At 36.3% G+C, this 13,300-nt stretch overlaps 2 long non-coding RNA genes across 2 annotated transcripts in view; both read left to right on the top strand.

Annotated features, from left to right (window-relative positions):
- LOC115287824 overlaps positions 1-13,300 on the top strand; it is a 35,003-nt gene that overhangs the window by 4,032 nt on the left and 17,671 nt on the right. The window lies entirely within an intron of this gene.
- LOC115287825 lies at positions 3,890-9,867 on the top strand. Its single transcript, XR_003906674.1, has 3 exons — positions 3,890-3,977; positions 8,037-8,085; positions 9,507-9,867. It is a non-coding gene; the product is annotated as an uncharacterized LOC115287825 (long non-coding RNA).

Consider the following 13,300-nt stretch of genomic DNA (forward strand, 5'->3'; position numbering starts at 1 on the left):
GATAAACAATTACCACGAGGAGAAATCAGTTACTTACTGACAGCTTTAAGAGAGAAGTTAAAATTTTTACTTTTTCTTTGGGGCACCTGGGTGGCTCAGTCGGTTGAGTGTCTGGCTTAGTCTCAGGTCATGATCTCACAGTTTGTGGGTTCGAGTCCAGCATCAGGCTCTGTGCTGACAGCTCAGAGCCTGGAGCCTGCTTCCAATTCTGTGTCTCCTCTCTCTCTGACCCTCCCCTGATTGTGCGGTCTCTGTCTCTCAAAAATAAATAAAAAACATAAAAAATTATTTTAAATTTTTACTTAATTTTAAGTTTATATTGTCCTTGCTTATTGATTCCAATTTTCATGTAAGCGACTGTGAAATTACTTTGGTATACAAGGAATTCCCAGAATACCCATTACTCAGGTTATACAATTATTTACATTTTGCCCCATTTTATTTATTCTGTAGGTCTATTTGTATATATACATGTAAATGTATATATATACATTTTTTCTGAAACCATTTGAGAATAACTTGACAATGTGTTCCTTTGCCCCTAAAAGTTTTAGGGTATATTGCCCAGGAGTAAGAACATTCTCTCACAGAACCTCTGCATAGCTATCACAGTCACGAACTTAACATTGATACCAGAATGTTATGAACTGAATGTTTGTGTCGACCTACCCCAAATTTGTATGTTGAAGCCCTGACTCCCCAAGGTGATGATATTTGGAGATGAAGCCCTTGGGAGATAATTGGGGTTGGATAAGGTCATGCAAGTAGGGGCCTCACCCAGTGAGTTTAGTGCCCTTTAAGAGACACCTTGTGCACAAGTAAGAGATTATATAAGCACATAGTGAGAAGGCAGCTATCTACAGACAGAAGGAGGGTACTTGCAAGAAACTGACCATGATGGCACCCTAATCTTGGACTTCCAGGCTCTAGAACTGTAGGAAAATAAACTTCTGTTGTTTAAGCTACCAGTCCATCTATGGTATTTGTTATGGCTGCCCAAACAGACTAAGACACCAATCCCCAGTCTATATTCACATTTTGTTAATTGTTCCAATAATGTCTTATATGGCTGTTTTGTTTTCCTCAGTTCAGGATCCAACGTAGGATTATACATTATATTTAGTTGTCATGTTGCTTTAATCTTTATCTGGAATCTTTCCTCTGACTTTCTCTGACTTTTGTGACATTGGCATTTTTGGAGAATACATGTCAATTACTCCGCAGAATGTCTGATGTTTCCTCATCAAGTTAAATTCAAGTTATTTCTCTGGCATAGATGCAATAGCTTGACTTTCTCTGCATTATATCTGCAGGTATTTGAGATTGTTGGTCCCAATACTGGTGTTTACTTTGGTATCCCCCAGGCTTCACCAGTGAAAAGTTGCTATTTGTCTCTCTGTAATTAATACAGAATTTATTTAGAGATAGTTATCTATGTGAATATCCTGTTCTTCAAAATTTTACCCACCACGTTAGCAGCCATTGATGATTTTCTAACTCTACCATTCCTTCTACATTTGTTGGTTATGATTCTATTGTAAAGAAGAGTGGCTTTGTCTTCTTTCTTTGTCTGTTTTTTTAATTTAAATAAGAATAGACTCATGAATTCTTCTTTTGCATAACATAGTTACAATTAGTACTATTGTTATTGTTGTTACTACAGTTTGATGCTCAAATTGTTTCCAAATCTGCCCAGCAGAATTCGGACTGCTCCCATGTCATTTTGACATGCCTCTGTCATTCTTTGGGCACTTTCTTACTTTCTGCTACAATATGATGCTCTAGAGTCAGTCATTTCTCCAAGAAGCCCTAATCCTGGCTCCTAGTGTGCTCTTAGCTTTAGTGTAGCTTTGCTTCAAGGCATCTCAGCAGACAGAGGTACGTACATGCGCGTGCACCCTCCCTCCACACACACACAATTAGCTTCCTTCCCATCATTCAAAAGTTGAGTGTTAATGAACTCTCTTTCTTGATTTTCTTTCCTATCTCCTTTTCTTTTTTTCCTTTTCTCTTCTGGCTACCTTTCTTTATCTTTCTCCCTTTCTTTTTCTTCCTTCTTTATATTTTCCCGGCTTCTCTCTTATAATCAAAGATTATCCAGACACAGAAATCATGTATATCTCTCATTTATTCAGGAAAAAAAAAAAGGAGAGATAGGAGAGGTGCTATAGAATGGAAGTGGCCCAGGATGAGGACAGACCTACTAACTTTCAGCAGCGGGCTGTGCCCTAAAGAATGAAAATGTTGCGGCCACAATTGCCCTTCGCAGCATCTCTTGGTCTGGACATAATTACTACGGAGAGTCAGAGAAAACAGCTCTTAATGTTAAAAGCATTCTGGACCTAAGTCTCCCGACAGTTAAACATAACCTTACTAACAACAACAACAACAACAACAACAACAACAACTTTGCAGTTTGAAGAATTATACATTGTTTTAAGATCCTTAAGTAAAAGCTTCATAGATGAAAAGTACTGCCAAAGAAATATTTACAGATTCATAATTTGACACAAAGTATTCTTCTACTTTTACTCTTTAGTTAAAGATCTAATTTAACAGGGTGACTTGTTTTCTTTTTCATATAATAGTAGACCCTGACTGGGGCGCCTGGGGGGGCTCAGTCGATTAAGTGTTCGACTTCATCTCAGGTCAGGATCTCACAGTTCGTGGGTTCATGCCCTGTGTCGGGCTCTGTGTTGACAGCTCAGAGATTGGAGTCTGCTTTGGATTCTGTGTCTCCCTCTGTCTCTGCCCCTCTCTTGCTCATGCTCTGTCTCTTTCTTTCAAAAATAAATAAACACTGAAAAAAATAGTAGATCCTGACTAACTGGATGTGATCTGGTACAAATGTAGGACTCGCAAATTAGCCTTTTTGGAATAAGCTCAGGGCTCACAAAACTAAACTTTCAAATCTGGTACATTTGTCGGGAATATTACAGACAGTTCACCTAGGTGGATTTGCCTGCCTTACACTTGGCCTTATGGGTTTTGCTAAGTTATAGACTCACAAATTTTAGTCTGATGGATATTTCAAAATTATGCAATCCTACCTTATCATCCTATACCCACTTCTAAATGAATAATTTATTCTGATAATTTTAAAAAGCAGACTAGCATTTTACATACTCTGAATGAAATCCTTTCAGTGCCTATCATAAGGTTATCAGTCAAGTAGCTTTAAAATATTCAGATCAAACATTCTTTTGATTTACTTACTGAATACTGACCATGTGCCAGGAACCATGTAGATGCTGTGGATACAGCACCACAGATGGTCCATGGAGAACAGATAGTAGGGAATCATGGGCAGAAGTAGAGAGACTAGATAGGAGGCTATTACAAGAATAGCTGAAGCAAAAGGTATTTGTGACATGGAGGATAACAGGTAAAGTGGTGAGTTAGTTGGACTCAGCTGTATTTTGCTAGAACTCACAGCCTATGCTAATGGATAGAATGTGGAATGGGAGGAAAGGAAAGAAGTCAAAAATTACTTCAGGATCATATTTGTTTTTTAGCCTGAAAAACTAGAAGAATAAAGTTCTTTCAATTTGGGGAGAATAGATTTGGGGTGGGAAAGAAGTCAAGTGTGTTTTTGGGCATGATCATTTTGAGATGAATATTCTGTTTTTCAAAGCAGAGATGCACAAGTACTTCAAGTGAAAAACATGTGGCGTTCAATGCAGGGATAGGGACCAGAGCAGTCATCAGCCTATAAATAAGATTTGATAGCATCAGACCAGGACCCAAACGTACATTTTTAGCTGGCATTTACTGACGCCTTCCTTTCAGCAATTGCTCTGAGAGCTTTACCTGCCTTGATTCATGTAGCTCACACAGGAATCCAGTTCAACCAGGCAAAAACTACTACTACTACTACTACTACTACTACTACTACTTATCATCATCATCATCATCATTTTTACAAACGAGTAAACCAAGAGCAAAGAGGGACTATATAATGTATCCCAAGTTTCATGGTAAGTAAATGTCAAAGCAGAATTTGAACCACAGCCATCTGAATTCACAGTTTTGCTCTTAACAAACTAAAGGTTGAGTATTCACGTGTCTTGGCATTGACTGTGAGGCAAAGGTGTTTAGAATATGTGCGAACTTCCAAGGTAATAGGTCACAGCAGTAATTAGCTGCTTCATTATGATTAAATTACACACTGGAGAGCTGGAAGAATTTAGCAGGTTCCATAGATATCCAATTTATAGCCATAGATTAGCTTAGTCATGGGTATTATCAAGCTCATAATGGCTAATCATTTAGGTATTGTTCACACCTTGCCCTACTGCCTAAGATTTTTGTAAAATCTCACTGTCATTTAAGTCTTTCATAATCACCCTTCATCAAGTAGCAGTAAAGAACGCTACTAAAAGGTTCATTTCATTAACCCCTTGTCTTCTAGACAGACAGTTATAGTGTATGTTCATTTCATTTTACATAAGAAAGAACTTAGGAACTTCATGAGAATTTCAATGAACTCAACAGATATTTACTGAGCACCAAATTGAGAGTGGTGATGTACCTGGCCTTGTGAAACTGCCTTTGGCCCAAGATTCTGTAAGCTATATACCAAATTGTGTTAATTTCCCTTCTTTGCTGAAGAAGTTCTTCTACTTTTCCTATGCAGAGATGACCACCTAACTTCTAGAAACCTGCTAGTGTTATTTTTGCTGTCAGAGCTGGAAATCTGCATTGTGAGAACAGACTAGAAATGCTTTTCCAACTCAAAGAATCATTTGAATGGAGTAGTATGTATAGTAGAAGTGAATGTCCTGTGTTTTAGGTGAGTTTTCAGTCAACATGGCCCCTGGATCAAATCACCTGCTTTTGTGTAGCTGATGAGCTAAGAATGGTTTTTCCATTTTTGAATGGCTGGAAAAAATAAAAAAAATAATTTCATAACATAAAAAATTATTTGAAACTCACATTTCAGTGTCCATAAATAAAGCTTTATTGGGACATGCTCATCCACTAACATACTACTTATGGTTATTTTTGTATTTTAAAATAGTATTCGTGACAAAAAACATATGCCTTGCAAATGTTGGTCCTTGGCAGAAAACGTTTTCCAAACCCTGCTCTGTATACTTAAAAAGAAAAGAAGTCAAGGGGCATCTGGGTGGCTCAATCGGTTAAGTCTAACTTTAGCTCAGGTCATAATATCAGGGTTCATGAGTTTGAGCCCTGCCTCAGCCTCTCCGCTCTCAGCATGGAGCCTGCTTCGGATCTTCTGTCTCCCCCACCCTCACTCAGTCCCTCCCTTGCTTGCACTCCCTCTCTCTTTCTCAAAAGTAGAGACACAGTAAAAAAAAAAAAAAAAAGAAAGAAAGAAAGAAAGAAAAGAAAAGAAAAAAATGAAATCAGTCATAACAAAATATAAAAGTTATTTATTTTTGTAATTTTGTCCTTGAAAATCATGGCTACATGTAGCAAAGCTTAGTCAAAAGTAAGAGAACCATCTTTATCAATGAGCTAGAAAATAAACAGAATAGCATTGGAGCAAATCAACAAGTTAACATAATTTTAAAACATTTGATAACTGTCCCTACAGAGAACCAAATCTGAGTTACTATTTGGCTGCTTTTTGATGACTTTCCACTCTTCTTTTAAGAGAGCTTATTCCTAAATGTTTTCAATGGTCAGGGCGCCTGGGTGGCTCAGTCAGGTAAGCATCTGACTTCAGCCCAGGTCATGATCCCACACTTCTGGGTTCGAGCCCAGGTCAGGCTCTGTGCTGACAGCTCAGAGCCTGGTGCCTGCTTTGGATTGTGTCTCCCTCTCTCTCTCTCCCTCCCCTGCTTGTGCTCTGTTTCTCAAAAATAAACATTAAAAAAAATTAAATGTTATCAATGGTAAGTTCCAGGGGTTTATATATCTATATCAGTGTTGAACATTTTTTGTAGAAGAATGTGGAGAAGAAGGTTTTATGGTCTAGGGAAAAGCCCTTGGACTTAACATAAGCAAGATGATAGATTTCTAACTAAGGCTTTGGATAATCATAACATCTAAAAATTCAACTATCTCTTGTCATCTTCACAATTTAAGTTAACAAACTAAGTGTATTTAACCTCAGTTTGAAATGAGGAAACTGAAGTCCAGAGCATCATTGCTGTATAAAGAAATAAAACAAACAAACAAAAAAACCGACATTGAGTTTAGGGTCAAAATCTCTGAACTCTTTCCCACTCAAATCTCCAAGTAACACTGTCCCTTATATAAAGATGCAAGTGAGACTTCCTGACCAGTTAATCTCACTGAGTTGCTGTAAGATTAAATAAGGTCTATGTAAGTCTGCTCAGAAAACTCCATAGAAGACTTTATTTAAAATTAAAAAAAAGAGGAGAAAAAAGCAAGTGATTTACTTAGATCAAGTAACTCTTGAATAACCAACCAGTGGGATTCACCTGCCTTCTAGCCTTGTGTTCATCCCATTAGCCAAAGCTAGTGCAGGTGAAAATAAAAATCATTTGCTATGGGAGTCCATGCTTTTGGCCATCAAATATTTTCAGCTTAGTTAGGATGAATTTCACACCAGAGGGCCTGTGATCCACAACTGCATTGCTCTCATCTATTTCCTCTAGCAAGTGGAGGGACAAAAGCTTTTACGCTGACTGTATCAAACGCCATCAAGTCAAGATTTTGTTTTATAGCATAGCTCTCTGTGAAAACCATGAGTGTCAACACAACGGTGCTCCAGATGCCACTCAATGAATGTATTTTTTAATATATTGCAAATTTACTCTAATATGGTTGATAAAATCACCATATCTCTGGACTTCAATGCATTGTTTGTGTGATAGTGTTGTTCTTCATTACATGCCCGAATGAACTCATTAAGCTCAGAGTGAACAATAAGCCTAAGAAAGCACAGACAGTGTGCCTGACTCAGCAGGAAGCCCACATTTCAACCAGCATAGGATCTGGCAGGTCTGCTCTTTGAGGACAATGTTTCAAGCATTGTATCTAAATTTCAGATTTAAGAGGTGGTTTAGCTTTTTGGTTTCCAGTGAGGAATGAGAGCTAAATATTCTCGATTATAAACATAAACCTGAGATAAGATTTTTAAATGGAGAATTTACCTGTTTTCCAAGTTATCAACACTATTTGCCTGCATTGTTTAAAAGCCTCAGTTCATTTTAAAACTCATTTTCACTCAGGTGTGTATACACTTACCTTCAACTAGCAATCACCATGTTCCTGGGAACTTCTGAGCCTCTTTCATTCTTTCCTTGCTGTCTAATAGCAAAGGATATGCCCGGCTAGTCTTACAAGCACTCTGCACAAGGTTTATGCAGCTTCATTCCTATTGGAAACATAGCTTCTGAGCCAGATTTGGCTGAGATAAAGGGATCAAACAAGGGTCCATTTTTTATGGGCACTCAAGGTTAAAACAAAATGTACTCATTAATTCATTTACCAAATATCTATCGAGTACTAAGTATTATGGATTTAGGAGATAAAAAGTCACTAGAATAGACAAAGTTCCTGTTCCCATGGTCCTCACTTTGGTGGGGGTCGGAGAGGAGAGACAAATAATAAACATAGTATTTACCATAATAGTTTTCTTTATAATACCTTATGTATGACATAATATAGTATTATAAAGTACTTGAATGAAGACACAATGTGGCAAGAGAGCAGAAGTGGTAAATGGAGTTAGAAATACTATCTTATATAGAATGCTCTGGTCACCATTAATAATGTTTCCCAGTACTCCTAATGCTCATCTTCTAGGAACACTGGAGGGTTATATTTACTCACATTTTAAAATCATTGACTAATTTTAGCCAATGAAATATAAATAGAAATGACATGTCACTGTCAAGCTGGAGAATTTAGGAGGCACCGTGCAATTCTCTACAGTGTTTCCTCCTGTTCTGGCAAAGCTTTACGTCTCATGTTGAAAAAGTGATCACTTCTGGTTTCTAGTCTGGCATGTCAAAATCTTGGAAGCCTTCACTTTTGTCCACATAATAAAAAAAAAACTGAACAAACTAAAAATCAACAACTCTTCTTAACTTCTACAGAGAATTGAGGCCACAGGACAAAGAACTGCACCCACAATGGAAGACACAGGTAGGTATAGAGAATTGCCACTTACTGGAGCAGAAACCTACAAGTAGAAACCTCCAGAAGAACTGATATCAAAGTAGGAAATCTAAATGGCAATTGACAGAATTACTGGACCATCAATATGGACAAATTAGAGAGTTAAAAAACAAAAGAAAACAAAACAACCCAGGGAGCTTAGTCTTTAGAGAACTCCAGCACTTTAGTGAGTTTTACCTATAGGAACTCTATCAAGTTCTCACAGTGAAGATCAGAGAAAATTTTCTTGGTGTTTTCCTAAAGGGATAAGGAAAAGGAACCAGTTTGAAATATACCCAGAGCAACTCGTTTTTATTCACAAGGCATGCCCTCAAGAGTAACTATTTTACCAGAGTCTAATTGATTTGAGTTTTACCAGGACCTAACTGATCTGGAAGAAGAATACTCAACTCGATCCCCCTCTAGCTTTTCCACATCAACTAACTAACAGGTTGAAGGACTGAGAAGCACTTGTAAAGATCACATCCCAGGGGCACAGCACAGACTCACTAAATGACTGAAACCAAAGTACAGAATTATAGAATGCTTTTCTTCCTCCCACATCTTATCATAGCATCAGGAGGGTTCCAGTATAATATAAGTGGATACTATAGAACAATTTGCATGCCTCAGAACACATTTAGGAAGTCTCTAGGTAAACCTGAAGACAAAGGGGGAGACAAAAACAAGGACACCAAGGAGGAAATCTTAGCCTCTGATACCTATAGCTACGGCAAACAATGATCACCACCTAACTTCTAACCAGATAAATATAAAACCTCACACTAAAGAAAGGTCTCTTACAGGGATACTAAAGGACAAAGAAACAAAGTTTGAAGGGACAAAGTAAGCATCAGAACAGATACAGACATTGTAGAGATGTGAATTTAAAGCAACTATGATTAATATGCTAAGAGTTATACTGGGAAAAATGTACAATATGCAAGAATAGATAGGTAATGTAAGCAGAGATAAAAACTCTAAGAAAGAAACAAAGGAAATGCTAGAAATCCTAACTAACAAAAAGGAAAAATACCTTTGATATGTTCCTCAATGGACTGGATATTTCCAAGGAAAGAATCAGTAAATATGAATAAATGTCAATTAAAAAAATTAAAAAATAATGTCAAAAGAAACTTCCAAAACTGAAATGAAAAGAGAAAAAGTAATAAAAAGATATAACAGAATATCCAAAAACCATGGGACAATTACAAAAGGCATAACATATTCATGATAGGAATACTGGAAAGAGAAGAAAGAAACATAAGAAATATTTCAAGCAATAATGACTGAGAATTTTATAGAATTAATAATAGTCACTAAACCAAAGATCAAGCTCAGAGAATACTAAGCAGAATAAATATATAAATAAAAAATAAATGTCTAACCATATCATATTCATATTGCAGAAAATCAAAGACAAAGAAAAAATATTGAAAGAAGTCAAAGAATAAAACACCTTACCCATAGAGAAGCAAGAATAAAAATTACACCAGACTTCTTCAGAAACCATGCACACAAGAAGACGTTGAAGTGAAATACTTAGCATGTTAAAAAACAAAAAACCCAACCATCAACCTAGATCCAACCTGTATCCAGCAAAAGTTGCCTTCAAAAGTGAAGACATAAGACTTCCTTAAGCAAACAAAAATTGAGGACACTTGTTACCAGTAAAATTGCTTTCCAACATGTGTAAAATAGAAATTCTATAGAAAGGAAGAAAATGAGATGACAGAAACTCAGATCTACATAAAGAAAGAAATAGTATTGGAGAAGGAATAAATGAAGGTAAAACAGTATCTTTTGTTTTTCTTATTCTTAATTGATATAACATATAATAGTTTCTTTCAAAATAACAATAGCAATAATGTATTTGGCAATATAGCTTATGGATAAGTGAAATGACTGACAGAAATATCATAGGATATGGAAGGAACTGAAAATACTCTATTATAAGGTACTTGTACTTGAAATGATATGCAGTTTTTGAAAGTGAATTTGTATTAGTTGTAAATGTATATTGCAAACTTGAGCACAAAAATATTAAAAATAATGCAATTGATATGCTAAAAGAAGAACACATATTAAAACCAGAGAAGGCAGAAAAATATGGAAGACCAAAACCAAAACAAAACAGAATAAAAGAATAAAATGAAGAACAAGGACAGTGAAGAGAAAATAGTAACAAATATGGGAGGTAATGATCCAACTATATCAATAATCACTTCAGCCATCAATGATCTAAATATACCAATTAAAAATTAGAGACTGACATATCAGACAAAAACACCCACAAGACCCAACTATATATTATCTACAAGAAAGTCACTTTAAATGTAAAGACACAAACGTATTAAAAGTAAAGGATTGGGGGGAGCAAAGAATTAGAGTAATACATATTATGCTAATACTAATCAGAAGAAAGCTGAAATAGTGTCGTTACAAAATGTTGGAATCTCCATCTTCCTGGGTCCCTCATGCCCATGATGAGCAAAACTCTTCCTGATCCAAGTTAGACATATAGGAAAATGAAAAGCAACTTTTTTTTTCATTTTAAGTCACTGAATTTGGGGATTGTTTGTTAGCACAGCAAAACCTACCCTATCCTGACTAACCTAGGTAACCAGGAAGGAACTCTCCGATAGGAACCTGAATGATGAGTGACAGGAGATCTGTGGATATGCTGGGGCAGGAACCTCCAAGAAGGAGGAATAAGAACAGAGGTCCTAAGGCAGAAGCATGCTGGAGTGTTCTGGAAACAGTTAAGAGAACAGTGTGGCAGCAGAAAGTGAAGAAGGGACAGAATAGAAGATGAGAATACAGAGTTAGGGCCAAACATCAGCATAAAATCCAAAATCTTTACTCATTCCTTACTCATTTTATATTCTTTTCAATGAGAGATGGAAAGTATATTCACTTCCTATATAACAAATTACTACAAACTTAAAACAACACAAATTCAATATCTTACAATTTCTGTGCGTCAGGAGTCTGGGCATGCCATAGCTGGGTTCTCTGCTCAGAGTCTCCTTAGGATGAAAGGAAGATATTGGCAGGGCTATGATCTAATCTAAGGATTGGGATCCTCTTCCATCTCTTCAGGATGTTGGCAGAATTCATCTCTCTGTGGTTATAGTAGTGAGATCCCTATTTTCTTCCTGCATGTCAGCCAGAAATCACTCAGAGCAATTAGAAACTACCCATAGATCTTGGCCAAATCCTCCCCATTGCTCACCCCAACTCACAACATGGCTGCTTTCTTTCAGCACAGCAGGAAGGCATTGCATTGACATCAAATCTCTTTGACCTCTCAGAAGACCTAGACTCCTCTAAGGGTCTCACACCATGAGGTCAAGCCTATCTAGGATAATCTCCCTTTTGATTAACTCAGGTCAACTGATTTGGTACCTTAATTGCATCTGAAAAAAATACATTTTGCCATATAACATTTTAAGAGTGAAATCCTATCTTTCATATTCAAGGGAATATTCTTCCAAATAATCACAAAGAGTATGTACTTGAAGGGGTGGGAAACTCTGGGGCCATCTTAGAATTCTGTCTACCACAGGGAGCCATCTGATGATTTAGAGCAGCAGAGGGATACAGTTTGTCTTATGTTTTCAAATGAATCACACTGGCTACTGGGTAAGGAATAGTCTGTGTTGGGACATGGTAGAAGCAGAAAGCAATTGCAACTGCCCAGGAAAGAGATGATGGTATCTTGAGTTGAGGGTTAGCATGTAAGATGATAACATGAATTAAAACCAAATGTTATATAGATTATCATTTCTAGTATACACCTACCAAATAATCAGACAGTTTAACAATATACACTCTCATCTTAGTACAATGTCAAATAAGCAACTATATTTTCAAGTACAATTTTTTAATGTTAAAATTTTATCAACAGTTCTTTGCCTATTGGGCTATGACATTTCTATCTAAACAGTAAAGGCTGAGAGGTCAAAACTTAGACATCGTGCACCCCCATGTACCTGGCTCATTTTCACAAGGGCTTAAATCCCAACATATGCTGTCATTCATACAAAATCAGGTCTTCTTTCTTCTTTACAATGGAAATCACAGAAACATTTTTAAACTTCTTACTAATGGACATAGAGGAATTATATTTTCATGTGCTAGCTTCAGAGAAAACAAAAGTATGGTATTACTAATTATACAAATGAATAGACTCTCTCCCCCATGCTCCCTCCTCCCTATCAGTAAACAATCTGACAATTCCTAAAGTAATCTATTCATTTAGCCTATAAGTGCCCAAATATTTGAACACTGATTTTTTTAACTTTACATCTACTAAAATTCCACATATTATGGGAAATACTTTTAAATTATTTGGTTCCATTATATCTCTGGATGAGCATTTTTATTACAAGTGTCATATTTTAGGTACTTATTTAGAGAGTAATAGTTTGGATAGAGCTAAAAACAGCTAGAAAGTTTTCTGGAATTGAGGAATTTAATTCTAAACAATTACAAGAGAACTCAGCTCTTGAAAAAGGAGAAAATTGAGCCCAATAAAGCCAGAAACAGAAACAAATATGCCTCCCCAGAATGAAAGGAAGATTTCCATTGGGAGAATGCTCTCATAACTGGAAATTAGCCTTCTCTTTTTGACAGCTAACTACTGTACTTTAAAATGTTCTCTTCAGAATAACTGGAATAATTATGGCTACTGCAGCCTTCTAATGGACAAATGGCTCATGGAGAGATAAAGATGGAGAGTAAGCAGGCTGAATGGTTCTATCTAATTAAAACCTGTCATGTAATTAAATATATTCTCAGCAATAGATGGGTCTCAGGCTAGTTTTCTGATAGAGAAATGGTAGTCCAAAGCATTAGTCACACAATCGAATGTTCCTGCTGTATTTGGTCACAATTCTCTTTTTATGAAAACAGGACCCAAATTTTTCTTTATGCAAATTAAATAAAACACTAATCTTCATATACAGGATATCTCCTAAAATTATGTTATTCCCTTTACTTGTTCAATATCTTGATGATCTTTTTAATACATAAATACCAAATTATAAATCTAGGCATCAAATATCCATTTTTACGTGCTTTCTCCCCTTTACTATTACAGGAATGACTTTGTCCCATCCTAGGACAATACCATGCAGCCTGAATTTTTAAATTTCTAAGTCCTGAAAATAACTGTGCTTCAATTTTAGCTTGTCTCACT

Source organism: Suricata suricatta, chromosome 3 (genome assembly GCF_006229205.1).
Source record: "Suricata suricatta isolate VVHF042 chromosome 3, meerkat_22Aug2017_6uvM2_HiC, whole genome shotgun sequence".
Classification (NCBI taxonomy): domain Eukaryota; kingdom Metazoa; phylum Chordata; class Mammalia; order Carnivora; family Herpestidae; genus Suricata; species Suricata suricatta.